Here is a 17,769-nt window from a genome sequence, read left to right as displayed (position 1 = left end):
GCCCAACTATGAGAACTGGCTCTGTCAGGAATTGCACTGGCACATTCACTCCCACGGTTAGATGCCCTGCTGCTACCTGAATGTGACTGATGTCTGCTGGATGAGCTTCCCTCAGGATGACAACCCCATGGTCTGCCACATCTGGTGGAGCAGTGGAAGTACTGCCACTATGGGAGCTTGATCAGAGACAGCGACATTGGTTAACAGCAGATGACGTGGGTGACTACACCCACGAGAATGCCGTCACCCTCCCAACAGACGCTCCATCACAGACACCCCCTGTTCCAACAAGTCATTCATCTGATACACTGAATCAGCAAAACTGGTGGAAGCAGTCACGCATGTCAACCTGTGCCACATCTACAACCCCTTTGGAACCTATGGGAAACATGCCTGTGCCTCCATGAAGGCCCTAAACATACATTGAGTGGCATAGGAAGAGACACCTGGATCATGTGTGAAGGATGGACAGCAGGCTTCCTCAGAAACCCCCTAACAACCCTCCTGCAAAGCACCTTGCCCACACTTTGGCTAAGGCCAGAGTCAACAGGCACTAAAGCCGCAGTAAGCACACTTCCTTGATCAACTGTCTCATCCTCTACCTGTCCAGTATTTGAAGGTTTATGGGTAGGCCTAAGATTACTTAGCTGTGTCCGATGGAATTACAGCGGATAGCTATATGTCAACCTCAGTGTCAGATTCAACCTTGGCACCCCCCCCCCCCCACTGTGCCTCTGTTTGGCCACCATCAGTCTTGCTAATACTCTGATATCAGTGGTAGAAATCCCACACTTCCACTGTCAGGATCACCTGTGATAAGCAAAAACACAGGAAAAATTACTACCTACACTACTATACTCCAATATATACTAAACACACTAACAGTGGTGCCACTACTACAGACAGTACAGCAATACCCACAACAGTCCTGACACCAACATCACTCACTAAACATTTCATCGAACTGCTCATTAGTACAGACATAAAATTCTTTGATTTACCATCTGTAGATGACAGTATGCTCCCATATGCTGGATGGTCCTGGAAGAAGTTAAGCAAAAGGTAATGACACAAACTTCACAATTAATTTGCCCTTTATATGTCCATTAACCATACTCTCAAGAACTTGGATGAGAAGTTCAATCTTAGCCCCAATGTGTAATCAATCAGAATGTGCTGTTAACTGTAGCAATCTACAATACCCCCCCAAAACAAATTTCTTGTTAGAGAACGTGCTGATGTAAATATTTTACCATACAAGAGTATTGAACTGAGACACAAAATCCTACATGTACGCTCCTCCTGGGACATGCTTGCTGCCCCTGAAACAGTAGCACCAATGTCAAGGGCATGCTGTTGTGCACTTTCGTGAGAGCTGTCTGGATCCCTGACAGTGGACAGGAACTCTTCACTTGCTGTTAGTGGGGGGTTCTGTAGCAGGCCCCCTGGTACCCATTCAATCATGGACCACAACATCTGTTCTCCTCTGTGCAGATGAGATCATGTCAGTGGCCCAATGGCATACCTGATCATATGTCCTGCTGTGTCCACCTACTGCATTCACATCTGCAACAATCTGCTGCCAAATTTGCATTCTGTCTGACATATCTCCATGCCCCCTCTTAAGCAAAAAAGCATCATGTTGCCTAAAAGCTTTCACAATGACCTAATTTTCAGGATCACTAAAGGGTGGTTTTCGAGGACTGAAATACCTCCATAGTCCTAGGTGTCCTAAAACTCAACAAAAGGATAATACACAAGTATCACATAACTACAAAGTACAAATTCCCAGATAAAACAAAAGGTAGCATTTTAGTATTACAGACCGCAGAAACATGTAACAGTAGATATTTGAAATATGAACAGGAATTATGTGATTGAATACATTACATTCACACATAAAGCAAGGTTGGATGAAAAACAAGAGAGAGTAAAAATAGCAACCTATCCTTGTTTGTACCAAAAGAGAAATGCAGCTTTACTCCCCCACCCCCAAAAGAAAAGGCAAATGACATTTTCCTAACAAACCATAAGCAAAATGCTAAAAGTGCTATTAAATGAACTGTCCCTGAAACATGTACAGACTTAGCAAAGAACATTCCATTTTAAGCTATTGCCAATCATGTATACCTGTGAAATGCCCTGACAAACATGCCCATGCCATCAGTACACTTCTAAGTAATGCATACAGATATAGCAGCATTTTGCTAATATACAAATTTCTTACTGATATTTCAGCATGTGCAGTATATAGGTGAAAAATGCAAGCATACCTTCTCCAGTTCAGTAATCTTCTGTGCAGATATATCCAAAAGTAACAGCCTCTTCTGTGTTCTCCACTTAAACTGCCTCACCTTCAGGTTCCTTAGCTACATGGTTGCCTTTTTATGGTGTTAGCAAGGGGAAGATTCAAATGAGGTGTGAACTCATTAGAACTGCTGAATCCTAAAAGTTTTGCGCTGTGCAGCAGATGTAAACATAGTGAAGGCACTCCCTCAGTGTTTGTTGCTAATGGACTGCAAGTGTGAATGATTACTAGTAAGGAGAAGGAAAACAGCAATCCAGACTGCCCTACCTCCATGTGGGTGTGCCAGGTTAGAATTACAAAGTGTATAAAAGTGATTTTATCAGGGATGGATCTAGTTATGCAGCACACATTTCACAGCCTTTGTTCATTAACATCCAACCTCCCCTTCATTTGACAACTGTATATTATTGCCAGTTAACATCCTCACACATTTTAAAGACAATGTGAGAAAATGCCTTACAGACTGCATGTCCCAGATTATCGGTCAGATAAGACAAGAAAGAGTAACAGAGAAAACAGCGGCATTTTTGCAAGCAATACTGACATGCATATGTGATCACTCAGTGCACTACATCTGAATTTAATACATGTACAAATAACGGTTATGCGTTTTCTTAGTACTGTGGATGATGTTGCAGCATGTTGTATGCAGAATTATTTTAGTTCCCAGCTGCAAGGCTGTTTGTATGGCAAAGAAGGATAAGGCATCCTTACTGTGTTCTGAAAGTTCACTGGAGTGAGTTCAAATCCTGACCGGTGTAAAAAAATATTTTATGCACCAACAAACATTTTACAGTGTTTATTTCACAGATTGTTTTTCTTCATTTACTTATTTAACATTTGTTTACTGGGAAAGAGCCCATTTTCAGCAGAGAGCAGTGGAGAAATGCTCCAGATGCAGGTCTTTGGAAAATGGGAAGGAACCTATGTGAATGCAGGGAGGACATGCAGACTCCGCACAGAAGGCACCCCAGCCGAGAAATGAACTGGAAAACCTCTTGCTATGAGGTAACAATGTGAACCACTGTGCCATCCTTAACTGATTCTCTTTTACTATATTGCAATTACTTTTCCTTTTTTTTTATATAAATACCAGTATTTGCACAGTGAGAGGCTTAGTGCAAACAAGGTAAGTGGAGAAAATGAATGTCAAGTTTGGCTGTGCTCATCTCTTCTGCACGAAACTTAGCAATGTGCAAATGAACCTAGTAGCTCTCCCAGAAAGCAGACAGAACACCTGCATATACAGCATCGGTAAAAATGCAAATGTAAAAAATGATGCATTGTTGCAATTTTTGTTTTTCCTCATGCAATGCTGCTAAGGGGCATTAAACTGTGGGTAGCAAGGTTCCCTGCAGTCACGACTCAAGACAGCCAATAAATGAAACCACATGCATTCAATGAATTTTGTTGGGCACCAAGCAAACATGCTAAGTGGCATTTAAGATGGAGTAGGAAATTCTGGAAATGTCATGCAACTATTCCTGTGGCAGGAGGTGTACCGTAGGACTGGAATTCAGATGGTGCTGATTTCTAGTACAGGGTGTGTAATCTGTTTTTACTGTTGTGACACTGCAGTTTATAGCAATGAACTGAAAAACAGACTTATCTCAACATTCTTGTGGCAAAAGATGTAAGTATAGGACTGCCATACACATGGTCCTGGGTTCTAATACAGGATATTCCAGATATTTATACTGTTGTTCCACTTTCCATTACATTCACTCTCACTTATAACACTTTAAACAGTGTAACTGATATGAATTGTATTTAAGAAGGATAAGACACCCTTAGTATGAGTCAGGGTATACTATCTACTATAATTATGCAGGCATAAATCTGCTATCTGGACTTGCATGGCCTTCACAATTACATAACACATACATACCAACTGGATTGTGTGTGCAACTCTTCAAACTGTCATGTGTATTTATGACTGATTCATGACTATTTATGAGCAGCATTTCTGTGGCAAAGATGAAAGATCAACGCTGTGGAAGACTATGTTTAGTCCCTTATGCCTAGGTTTGAATCACACACTTAATATCAATCAATTTTAACAATGTATAAAGCAAAAAAATGTGTCGGGTCATAATATTTATGCCCCCAGTACATGTCTGTGAACTAAACTCACCTAACAGTTACCTTTCAATTTCCAATACATATTTCCAAGCTACATTACCAGACACCCCTCAAACTAAGGCCAAGTGTAAGATTAACCTTCCATTCTAAGTGTTTATTTCCTCAAGGCTTGGCACTGCTGCTCTCCACTTAATACCGCTCAAACACGGTTGGCATCATTGCTTGGGTTAGAGCAGTACCAGTAAACATGATAAATGAAGCTGAAGGGAAAGCATCAGTTGCCATTGCTCTAGTTCAGGTGTTTGACATGTCTGGCATTACAGGGGGAAGTGCCCAGTTTAGGGCACATAGATGGAGTGTCCAGGATATTTACTGGACTCCTGGGAAAGCACCACAGCCAAAGGCTTATGCAGGGGGCTATTTTGGTTCCTAGTACAAGTCTAAGGCATGGAATAGTTTGGCTCAGTTTGCATCAAGTGCTAGTAAAATCCCATGCACTGGAAAGCAGTGTAAGCAGCATTTTAATGACCTACAGAGGTGCAAAAGGGATCCCCTCAAACACTGGTTGATTGAATTTGAGACTGTGGACATCCCAAAGCTGTTTAAGTATGATCATAAGAGTATTTTTAACAGTTAGAAAGCTAAATATAGGCAAAAATGGTATGCATAATGCTCTTCTGTTCTTTTCTGTTCTTTCCCCAGCTAATACAGAACACGAGTTCAACGGACAGGCTCATGTTACTCAAATGGAGAAACTGAAGGAAGCAAATGGTATGTATGCAGCATAACAAAAGCATTATTGCAGCTTTAAAAGTTAAGATAGATTTTTGGGGTTTTATACAGTCGTAGCAAATTGTGCATGCATATCTTAACTGTAAAAAACAACTATGCATGCATTACTCTGTAGCACAAACCAACTTTAGAAGTCAAATATTAGACTGTAGTCTGAGGTTGAAGGTTCAAATACCAGGAATCACAACTACATAATACTGATTTCTTTAATATGTACATTAAACTCTATACAAGTGGCACAAACTCCCTGCTGTAATCTGTATAACTGGAACACACGTGCTATATATGCACATTTCAAGGATGACTATCAGCAATCTGTAGTTACAGTGTGCATTTGTTAGGACATATGCTTAAATGTCATACTTTAGATAAAACAGTTGTATAACTGTGTTAATGTGTTGTATGTCACATATGATGGTACACATTTTCTCTTTCTCTCGCCTCAACCCTTTTCTCTCTCTATTTTCTATTATGTGTCGTCAGAAAGTCTTCATGTCATCCATCTGTACCAAATCACTAAATGCTACACATCACTGTGAGGTAGGCCATCCCCAGTGGATCAGTCTGCCCTCGCTCCATCATCTCCAGCACCAATGCCCAGCATGTCTGGGACCCAACCTAGCAGCACTGCCTCTGCTGGCCCTGCACTACCTATGTCCTCAGGTAGTAATTCCCCAGCAGCTGGTGCAGTGGTACCCTCTGGGAGCAGTGGTGGAGGTGGGGATTTCATCACCTGTCAGAAAATGCAGGATTGATGCATAGGGTTGGGCATCATACCACTGGTGTACACCTATGCCGGATGTACAGGCTGGTCTCCCTCACTGTCTGTAGGAGAAAACATCAGGTACTCCAGCAATCAGCACAGTGCAGGGACAGTGATGACAGTACAGTGGTTGAGAACTTGGTTCTCAAGGTCTTCAAGTTTGATAGGCATGAGCTTGTGTTGTCCCCTACCTCACCCCAACCATCATGTCCCCCCAACATTTCATGTCCCTCACTGTCCCTGTTCTCTTGTCTTCTGTCTGCTTTTGCTTCCTCACCTAACAAACTTAATTGACCCAGACATGCCTAAATCCCTTACCCAGCATTCCTCTCTAACTGAATTAAAAAAATGGCATCTGTACCACAAAAAATATTGTCTCATACAAAGCTCTCCAGTTCACACGTCTTCTTGACACATATGATTTGCTCTAATTGGCTATACAACATGATTATGTTGTTGTCAACCCTCTCTTTGGAAGTGACAGTCCAAATTCAGCTAATATTCTGCATATATTGCCATTTTATACTGTTGAAAAAAATGAATAGGTATGGTTCTTTCCTAAATATAGACAAGAATGGTGTGCATAATGCTCTTCTATTTTCTGTTCTTTCCACAGTTAATACCGAACATTCCTGTACTGCTTTCCCTTTGTTCATCTCCCTGCTTACTCACCATTTCACCCCTTTTCTATCAACGTCATTCACGTTTTGGCCTCTATGTTTGCATGGAGTTTGGCAACATGCACCAATGCCAAGTGATCAGCATCGGTTCAAAAAGGACGTGGTTACCTCCTCAAAATGACACCTAACCTCGCTGCGCTACCTCAACATACAAACAACCACATATGCTGAATGTACTATAAAAAATAACATCATTGCTTTATCATGGTTTATTTAAAAGTATTACAATTGGATTCGAACCCAGTATTATCTGGGCTTAAAAAAAAATTCTCAATGCATTTACGCCTGCTATCACAAAATCAGCCAAGCACAGAGTGCGTTTCATACACTCAGTACTAACTCTCAAACTTTTAACAATGCAGCTAGCATTTGGGCACTGCTTAACTATGCACAAACAGGGAGAGTAATGGAAATGTGCATCTCGCATGCACAAACACTTTTCCAACCATCTCACCAACCTGCTGCTCGCCACTGTGTTATGCAAATATTAGCTTGTATTAGTGCTGCTTACTGTCCATTTATTCTTTATGCCATGAAATTACATATGGAAACAAACTGAAGGCCATATCTAACAATATGTCACATATGTACAATAACAGCAATGTGTTGCCACCCCCCATGCACTGCAACCATGGTGTCTCAGTGCTTTTTTTCACAGATATCAACTACACTAAATAATAATATCAAATGTGTGATATGCAATGAACATCAGTCTGGTAATTATCTGCAAGGCTATGGAAAGAATAATTATGGAACATATCCAGAAGGGCATAGCTGACCTTCAACATACTTGACCTGACCCATTTTCCTAGTGAGCTTCTTTAATAATGTCCCCAAAACCCTGGATGACAGTTAACAGGACATATGGCCTATGCTGATTTAGCCAAGGCCTTTAACACAATCCCTCAATTCAGGTATCACAGAAAATCTTCCATCTTGGGATTACCCTAAACATTACTACATGGAGAGCCAATTGGATCACAGACAAAATGCAAACGGTCAAAGCTGGGGAATCTGCCTCCATCAGTAGACCATTTACCCGTGGAATACCACAGTGATCTGTGCTGGGCCCTCAACTGTTTGGAAACAGTTTCTCTGAAGTCCAGGCTAAGGTAGATGGCCTGTGGATTATAACGTTTGCAGATGACTGTCAACCGGGCACAAACATATAGAGTCTCCCAACGATTTTAACATATTACAGAAAGGGCTGAAACAGGCAAATGATTGGTGTCAAACTCATGGACTGAAACTTAAAGCAAAAAAGGCTCACTGTCCCCTTTGGCTAAGAAGCACCCCTGCTAATTATGATATATATATAGAACCTCTCGACGCTTAGACTCAGTGGTGCAAGACTTGGGAACACATGTTAATAGCAATCTAAACTTCAATCAGTGTGTGTCCATAATGGTAAGACACATTCTACATTGCTCACCTCATAAATAAGAGCATCACATCCAAGATCAGGGAAGTCATAGTTCCACTGTACTAAACCATTGTCAGTCCACTAATCGAGTACAATGCTCCCTTCTGTATGTACCTCACCAGACACCTGAAGCAACTGGAGAAAACACAGGTTTCTGACCAGGAGAATCTAGGGACTCCAAAACATAACACATATGGAAAAACTGAAAGACCTGTCACTGTACTCAGTATCATACAGGCTGCTGAGAGGCGACCTATGCCTGGCCTACAAAGCAGTCTCAGACCCTGCCCTACTGGAAATGCTGGACATCCACAAATCAAATGAGACCAGAATAACTTGCTCCAGTGATCTTAGACTAGCCTGCGACAAATAGAACATGTTGGAGAGATAGATGCATCTCCCAGTGATTGCCACTCCTTTGCAACAGGCTTCCACTGCATGTGGGACAGTGCGCAACCTTGACAACTGGATAGGTGACTATACATTCACCTCAGGGGTAGCACCTATCTCCTTCATGGATGGGGCAGGAAGTGTTGATCGGAAAACTGCTCTGCTAACAATGAACATCTAACTATGCTCAATATGGGTACTTGCATTTTTACAGGGCTTGGCTTGTAAAGACCCTAGGGCCATAAGCCTAGCAACCTCCTATGAACCTAAGAAGCTATGAACTTATGCAGGCCTCCCATCTTCTCCTCTCCTACACCCAGTGCTGATGTCATCACCTACAAGTTGTCCTGCAGCCTTGTAAAAGTCAGACTTGTGCCATGGCGCTTGCATAAATTACTGAGCTCTGTAGCCTTAGTACTTAGGTGGGGGTTATTGTTCTCACTACAGTCAACTGTGTACGTATGCGTCTAGCCAAAAGAACATAAGTGCGAATCCTACAGTTACCGCTCCAATCATAGGTTCATAGGTTCATACTAGGCTATCTGCCCTAGGGCATTTATAAGCCTAGCCAGAGTGTGTTTGGCTTTCGCCACCCATTTTAAATTAATTTTGCTAAGCCTTTTTTTGAGGTTAGTATACTGTGCCTCTGTCTAACAGTGACACAGAAGTGATAGCCGGGGTAAACCTACGATCTTCCATCCACTCATCAAGATTCCTCTTGAAGAGAGTCAATGTGGGACTCTGCCTAACCTGGACTGGGATTTTATTCCAGAGTGAAGGGAGCCTCTGGGTTATGAATCTGTCCCTCCAGCATGTCCTATTTATTTCAGTGCTGAGGTTCAAGTCTCTCGGCGTAGCTCGATGGGATTGGATTTTCTGAGGTGCAGCATGTCCATTAATTCTGGGTTGGACATGGCTTTATACGTCAGGCATAGATCGCCTCTGAGCAGGCGGTATGCCACTGAGTAGAGCTGGAGTTTCTTTAACCGGGCAGCATATGGCATCTGTTTGAGCCCTTTGATCCTCTTGGTGAGGTACTTTTGGGGTCTTTCCAGATGCTGCAGGTGTCTGGTAAGGTACATCCCAAAAGGGCATTGTACTCAGTTAAGGGCCTGATGAGGGATGAGTAAAGTGGTACGATGACCTCCCTGATCTAGATGTGAATCCCTTCATGATTAGGTGGGCTATATAAAATGTTTTTCTAACCACTTTGGCCACGTGGTTGTCAAATGAGAGATTGCTATCAACTTGGGTCCCCAGGTCCCTAATGACTTCTTCTGTACTTAATGGATTACCACCTATGTGGTAATTTGTGAGGCACTTTGTTTTGCCAAAGGGGATGACTATACACTTTTTGGCGTTTAGCTTGAGGCCACAGCTCTGGCACCAGTTGTCTGTTTCTATGAGGCCCTTTTGGAGGATGCTTGTGTCGGCTGGAGAGTTGATTATGGCACCCAGTTTGCAGTCATCTGCGAACTTGGTCAGCCACAGTCCTTCCGTGTTGGCCTGTACCGAGAAATATATACCGAACAAGAGAGGTCCCAGGACTGAGCCTTGTGGGACGCCACTTGTAACTGGTTTGGAGTCTGACATGGCTCCAGCAATTCTAACCATGTGGGTTCTGTCCTTGAGCCAGTTTGCAACCCATCTAGTGACATAGGAGTTTATATTTAAGCTGGTGAGCTTATCTATAATGCCAGTGGGGTATTGTATCGAAGGCTTTTGCGAGGTCCAGGTAGGCTGTGTGGACCACCTTCCCCCCGTCAATGGCCTTGGTGACGGTTTCAAAGAAATTGACCAGGTTTAAGAAGCAGGATCTGCCCTTAAAGCCAAACTGGGTAGGATCCAGTGTCTGTAGGTCCCCAATATCTTTATTTATGAGGTCCATGATGATCCTTTCCATAGCTTTGCAGACCAAGCTAGTCAGGCAGGCTTATGGGGCGATAGTTTCCAGGATCCTTTGAGGCACCACCTTTGTGGAGAGGGACCACTGTTGCTGTACGCCACTCTTTGGGTACATATCCTGTAGTAAGGCTAAGATTGAACAGTAGTTTTATGTTTGGGTTTAGCTCTTCTTGGAGTTCATGTAGGACGCAGCCAGGACACCATCTGGTCCCATTGATGCTGTGTTTTTGCTTTGGAGAGGCGGCTCTTACCTGAGCATCTGAGATGTCAGGGGCAGCACTCTGTTGCGATAGATATTTGCCCTTTTGGTGGGGGGAGAGGGGAAAAGTTGGCACTGAACCTGTCAGCTCGGATGTTGCCAATGTCTGTGGGCTCGGTGTATTTTTGTCATTTTGGACTAATTCTGAGCATATCTGGGAATTCCCACCCAGGTTCCTAATATAACTAAAGAAAGCCTTGTGATTATCCTTAGTATCCTGTGCAATTTTTCTCTCGAAGCTGGCCTTAGACGATTTTATGAGTGCCCATAGTTTTTTGCTAATACTGATCAGAGATGCCTTCCCTTTTTGGGATTTTGCTCTATCATGTAGTAGCTTCCTCCTTCTATTGTATAGTTTGTTTATGGCTGGGGTCCACCAGACAGGACATCTGCCTTTGGAGGATTGGGTCTTGGTTTTATTTGGGATTGCATGATCCATGCATTCCTGAAGGTGTTCATAGAATGCGTGTATAAAGAATTCTGTGGTCTGAGCAGTATTTTCTACAGGCCTGGGGGCTTTGAAGGATTTCGCCTCGGTTTTGAGGCGTGTGAAATTTGCTTTAGAGAAGTTTTTCACTGTGGTTTTCTGGGCAGGGGGTGGGGTCGGGATGTGAATATCCAGTGAGATTAGTTTATGGTCTGATTTTATCAGTGAGGGATACACTTCTGGTCTGGAGCATAGTGTCCCCATGTTGGTGATGATCAGGTCCAGTATGTTTTCCCCTCTTGTGGGAGTGGTAACACGTTGTTCCATACCATTTGAGTTTATAAATTCTAGGAACCTTTGGGCTAGGGTGTTGGAGCTAGAGTAATGCTCCCAGTCTATGTTTGGGTAGTTGAAGTCGCCCAATATAATGGTGTTTGGAGAGACCTTCATATTTTCCAGTATTCTCAGGAAGGCCAAGTGGGGTTCCTGTGTTTGGGAGGGTGGTCTGTAGCAGGCTATAAACTGGAAGGCAGTTTTACCCACAGTTAGTTGCACATGGATAGTCTCTGATGCTTCGTGCTGTGCCACCAACCTGGAGGTGTGGGTATCTTTGACGAATATTGATACTCCCCCTCCTTTTGTGGTTCGTTCCAAGTTTTGGGCTGAAAAGCATGGTATGAGGTATAACCTGGTAGTGCTGGGGTGCTCTCGGGAGCCTTGAACCAGGTTTCTGTTACTACACAGATATCGATGTTCTCCATGCTAAGGAGAGTTTCAAGTGCATGCATCTTGAGGTTTAGACTTCTGGCGTTGAGTAGCATTACACTTAGTTTCTTATCCCTTGTGATACCTATGGAGGTGGGTTTGTCTTTTGAGCCTTGCCTAAAAAGGCACTATGGGGGTAGCAAGAGCCTTTGCCAATATCCGAAAGCCCAGGGGTGACAGGTGCAAGCCGTCCCTAGCGAAGCATCGTGGCTTGTCGAGCATGTCATCCCAGGCTGATAGGCATTGGATCCCCTTTGAATGACACCAACACTTAAGCCAATTGTTGAAATTGATCATCTTGTCTTCATATTGTGGCATCATTCTTGGTGAGGGTAAGATGCTACTCAAGGTCAGGGTCATACCGGCCTGGGCTACATGCTCAGAGAGCTCCTCTATGTCTCTTTTCATGTAGTCCAGGGAGGTACGTCTCAGGTCATTCACACCAGTATGGACAATGACTGAGTCATATTTGTACTTGCCTTGGAGTGACCTGAGTGCTTGTGTTATGTGGCGGATCCTAGCGCCGACAGGCAGCTCACCGTGACCTTCTCCTTGTTCAGCCTGGTGAGCGGGACGTCAGTGTGCCTGACGATAGAGTCACCTATTACAAGTGTATCAGGTGTGTTGTTTAGCCTTAAGGGCTGTGACTGTTCGGCACACTGGCTTTGTGAGCTATGTGTTGCACGTGTTTTGTTTTGGGGTAGTGGTTGCTTGGGTGTCTGCTTTGGAGGTCTCTGCTGCTTAGGCAGATTTTTATTTAGAGCCTCCGAGTATGTTTTGTGTGTTTATGTGTTTGGTTTGTTGTCGTGGTAGGTCTATGTGAGACTGGAATTGTAGTGAGTGTGGTTTCCTTCTCCTCCTGACTGGTTATGCCAGTACTGAGTTGAGAGTGCTTAGCCTCCAGTTTGGCTATATGGTTGCATCTCTCACATGTGTTGGAATTTGTTGGGAGGAGGAGAGGGTTGTCTGTGTACATGAGGCAGTTGAAACATTGCCTCAAGATTCCCAGATTCACCAGCTGGACCGGAGAGGAGATTGACAACTGACCTTTGGACATGCTAGAATAGTATTGGGAATTCCTTTATAATTGAAAAAAGGGCCAATGGGGAACAAGGTACTCAAGGGGAGTTTGTGAGGGGTAGTGCTTTTAATTTTTTAGAGCTGACATATAATTGCTTTAGTGAGCAAGTGCCAGGTAACTTAAATGCAATGTGCTACAGGTAACTTAAATGCAAAAACGACAAACAGTAACTTTCTTTCAAGTGAAACAAGGAAATAAGTACAGTAAGCAATGCAGATATCACTAGGGATCCACAGAAGTGCTAAAAGGCCGTGTTTTAGGTGGAATTAGCGTTTCAGGGAAATAAAACAACAAGCATACAAATAAAGCTAGATTCAACAGGCCTGGATCTAGTCTATGCTACAGCAAACAAGGTGTACCAATTTCAGTAAGAAACAGTTAGAATATGCAGGCACTATAAGCCTCTAACCAGAAATTCCCTGCTCAGAAGGGCAGAGTCCAGCCTCTCCTCCCACAAGAGTGCAGACCGCAATCCTTCTTAACGTAAAATAACTGGCCTGAAGCCCAAGTGCTTAAACCAGAACTAATACACTTTTAGAATAACAGACACTGAGCTCTCAATCAGCAGTTCCCAACTTAGAAGGATGTAAGCTACCTGTCCTGTCACCACAGTGCAGGCCACAAACCTTCCTAATGTAAAACAACTGGTCTGAAGCCCAACTGCTTAATCCGAAAGACTTAGAAATGATAGCTACACTTTAATCAAGTTACTACCAGCAGTAATAAATACAACTGAATACTTTAAAGAATGCCTGGATTAGTGCTCAAGTTATACAAACAAAGCTAGATTCAGCAGGCCTGGATCTAGTCTATGCTACAGCAAACGAGGTGTACCAATTTCAGTAAGAAGCAGTTCAAATATGCAGGCACTATAAGCTTTAACCAGAAATTCCCAGTTCAGAAGGACAGAGTCCAGCCTCTCCTCCCACAAGAGTGCAGAACACGAACCCTCTTAATGTAAAATAACTGGCCTGAAGCCCAAGTGCTTAAACTCCCATGAATTGACAGTATTTTGACACTTGCACATGCTTACACATCATCCCATGCAGGCATCCCATCATCTTCTCTCCAACATGCACTGCTGATGTCATCCACTAAAAGTTGTCCTGCAGCCTTGTAAAAAAGTCAGACTTTTGCTGTGGTGCTTGCCTTAAAGAGGGTTCTGTAGTCTGTGTACTTAGGGCTTCTATTCTCAATGCACTTGAGTGTGTGTGTGTGTGTGTGTGCTCCTGCATGATGACATCAGCTATGTCAGCCTGTTGGAATTGAGCTCAAGGACTCACGTGCACACATTTCCAGCTGTTAGTAGCAAGCGGAAAACATTTATTTTATGCTGATTGCTTTGCTTTCTGTTGTGAGCGGGAAGGAGTTGGAATTCAAATTATGCTTTGGAATAGCCTAGCTGCTGGAAGACAAGTCTGCAGAGCTGAAGAAAACATTTATTTTATGTTGGATGCTTTGCTTTCTGTTATGAGCTGCTTTCAGGATACTAGCAAGCCTAGCTACTGGAAGAGAAGTCTGCAGATGACATGTCTGGTGGATAGCGACCAACTGCAAAGCTGCTTACGGTTACGAGCAGGCTGGGGACTGAGATAGTTTGAGGTATCTTCTTGTGAACGGGTGGTGTGGTAGTTGCAGAGCTTTTCAGGGGGGGGTGCGAGTGTGTGTGTGTGTGTGTGTGTGCATTTAGGGGAATGTCTTTGCTGACAATGCACGCGTCACTAGGGAGAATACTAGTGCACTCAGATGTCTCAGTGCTAAAGTTCAATTCAGGCACATGATAGTGAGATAAACCAAACAATGGAAACAGAGCAGGAAAAACGATACTTCAAACGGACAAAAAATAGGAATAATTTATTGAGATAAAGCGCTTTTCGTCTGGTTTAATGACACAAACTTCTTCAGTTTGACATTCTACATTCTACATGATAGTGAGATGATAATCAATTATTTCTCATTATGGACAAGCCTGTAATCTGAATCACATATTTCTTTCCATTATGCTACTGATCAGTCTGCATTGTTTCTATTTGACGTTGTGTTCATTGTCTGTAAAGATGTAGTTGGAATATGTGCTTTTGAAACTTTCCCTGGTATATCAGCCACAATGTCAGAATATAAAATAGCAACTTGTGCATATAGAATGACCACATATATAGTCAGAGATGAACACAGAATGAAAAAGTTCTTACAAAATACCACTTTGGCTACAGTTTTTAGATGTCTAAAGGTGGATATTTTGAAAGACAAAGTAATCCAGTGCAAAAGATATGTTTTTGCATTATTATTATCCAAATAAAGTTTCACTGTTGCTGAATTTCAGTAATTTGTTTGTATACTTTTATATCATATTAAATTGTTTTCAGCAATATTTAGAAGAAAAGTTACATATTTTCCACTTAAATATCAGAACCGTTGCTATTTCTTTCATACTTTCCCCTGCAGGACATAACTGCCCAGATCAGCATCACCTTGTGAAAAGAATGATAGATGGTAAGCATGTACATAATAAAACTAATTGTGAAGTGCATGTCATATGATTTGGATTACGTCTTCTCAACTAGTTCAGAAGATGTACAGCTTGAATCACTCTACTCCTTTGCAATTGTCTGATAATTATTTCAATGTGTGTGCATGTGAAAATGGCCCAGGTGAATACACCTGGTGGCTAGAGAGGTACTCAGGCTCAAACCCTGTAACCGTAAATAGAGCCAAAAATTTCTGGCTGCCACCACTTGTGAATTTATACCTCATATTTTTTTGTTCTATTCCTCTTAAAATCTGTGGTTTTCACTGAAGGAGTGAATTCACTAAATAATGACAGGCATTTGAATTTCAGACTTCATATTCTTCAGAAAATAAATGGTAACACAACCTTTTATTCTAGTAATTTTGTAAGTTTATAAGATCAGTATTTGAAACTTGTCCCTATTTTGGGCTTGTATTCCCCCATTATTGGCTTTGTCCAGATTTTTTGTGCTAAGAGGTTGACCGCTATGGTGAGAGGTGAGATCTGAATTCACTAAATGATAGCCATGTAAGTTTCAGTCTTTGTCTTTCAGGAAACTGCTGATTTGGCATAGTGGTATGTTGCTCTGATTGTAGTGCACGAGGTCCTGGGTTCAAGACTTGGCATTGGCAGTGGAATGCATGGTGGTAACATAGCACTTTATTCTAGCAATTTTCTAAAATTATTCAAGCAGTGCTTAAAATGTGTCCCTGGTTTTTGGGCTTTTGTGCTCCACCCCCCCCCCAAAAAAAAAACTGAAATTGAAAATAAGTGCGAGAAGCTGTGCAATATGCCTATGGCTTACACTGCTGTCATTTTATATATATATATACATATACATACACACACAAACACATACATATATATATATATATATATATATATATATATATATATATATATATATATATATATATATATATATACACACACACATACACACACACACATATATATATATATATATATATATATACACACACACACACACACACACACACACACACACACATTCTGTGTGGATTTTATGATGGAAATGTTCTGAATTGGGCATTTTGTCATTATTGGTTCATGCATTTTGTTTCATTGCCTTGTGGAAAAATGATCAAACAATAAATTTAAAATGTGCTCCAAGTCTAACACATGTGCTGTATTATACAAGGAATGTAATTTAATAAAATCAGGAAGGTGCATCAAAGAACACATGTATGTTTCTTATTTTCTGTGCAAGGTGCCTATGATTTTTCATTGCGAGACAGTATTGCTTTGCTTAGCAGATGTCTATTAGTGTTTGTGCATTGTGCTATAAAATGTAAAGATAAAATCCAAATAATTATGGTAGAAGTAAAGCACTATGCACACATTAGTGTTTATGGCAAATGGGGCAAAACAGCCAGATAATGGGACACTGGAATGGCTGCAGGGGGACTCTGGTGCCATATTTTTGTTGTTTGTTCTTCAGTTTGTGTTTGAAAGTTGGTATCCCACAATTCCATTGGAGTGGATGGGGTTATGCAATTATGTATGCAAATTTCATGTTAAACAGTGTAGAGATTTGTACCTATTTTTCATGGGCCTTGCCCAGATTTTTGATGTTTCCAGGTTGAGAGGTATGATTTTTATATTTTATATAGATATAGATATATATATATATATACACATACACACACACACACACACATATATATATATATATATATATATATATATATATATATATATATATATATATATATAAAGATATAAATACCACATACATACATATATAATATATAAATACAACTATGTTAATCAAACCAGAACAGATGAAATGGAAAATCGTATAAAAATCATCAAACCAGCATTGGTTTGAAAAACAAAAGAAAGCATCTTTTTGCAGGCAGGCAAACCCCCTCACCACATGCCCTCTTAATTATACATACTAACTTGGATATTGCACAACAGTGGTAAAAAGTAAAATCTCCCTTTCCCCACCAAAAGAACGTTAGAATGATATAATCAACAAGTATATATTTTGGGGATGATGTAATCAACCTATACAGATTTTAATACTTATATTTTGAATTTGAGGTTTTACTTAACCAGCTTTTGTGATCTGTATGTATAAATATATTTCATATTTTGTTCTACTATGTAATGACAATTCTCATCTGTCAAATATCTGAGCAAGTCACTTAATTAGATAGTGTTTTCAGTGAAATCTGATAAAGGTCCAAGTAGTTCAGTGATGTAACCAGTTAAATAAAGATGAAACCCTCTATGTCAATAGCACTGGCAGGACCAGCACTTTTAAAGCAAGATATAGAATACTAGGAATAACACTAGACACTAGTGCGTGCTGCCAAACACCCACATCCCATCTACACTGCTATACAGTCGTTAATA

At 41.5% G+C, this 17,769-nt stretch overlaps 1 protein-coding gene across 1 annotated transcript in view; it reads right to left on the bottom strand.

The window, feature by feature from the left end:
• The window catches only part of PRKDC (protein kinase, DNA-activated, catalytic subunit), a 4,917,417-nt gene that overhangs the window by 3,852,362 nt on the left and 1,047,286 nt on the right, over positions 1 to 17,769 (bottom strand). The gene's annotated exons all lie outside the window — the stretch shown is intronic.

The sequence above is a fragment of the Protopterus annectens genome, chromosome 3.part0 (assembly GCF_019279795.1).
Source record: "Protopterus annectens isolate FY-2018-M chromosome 3.part0, PAN1.0, whole genome shotgun sequence".
NCBI lineage: Eukaryota > Metazoa > Chordata > Ceratodontiformes > Protopteridae > Protopterus > Protopterus annectens.
The sequence above is the reverse complement of the archived record's forward strand: the minus strand, read 5'-3'. Positions and strand labels throughout refer to the sequence as shown.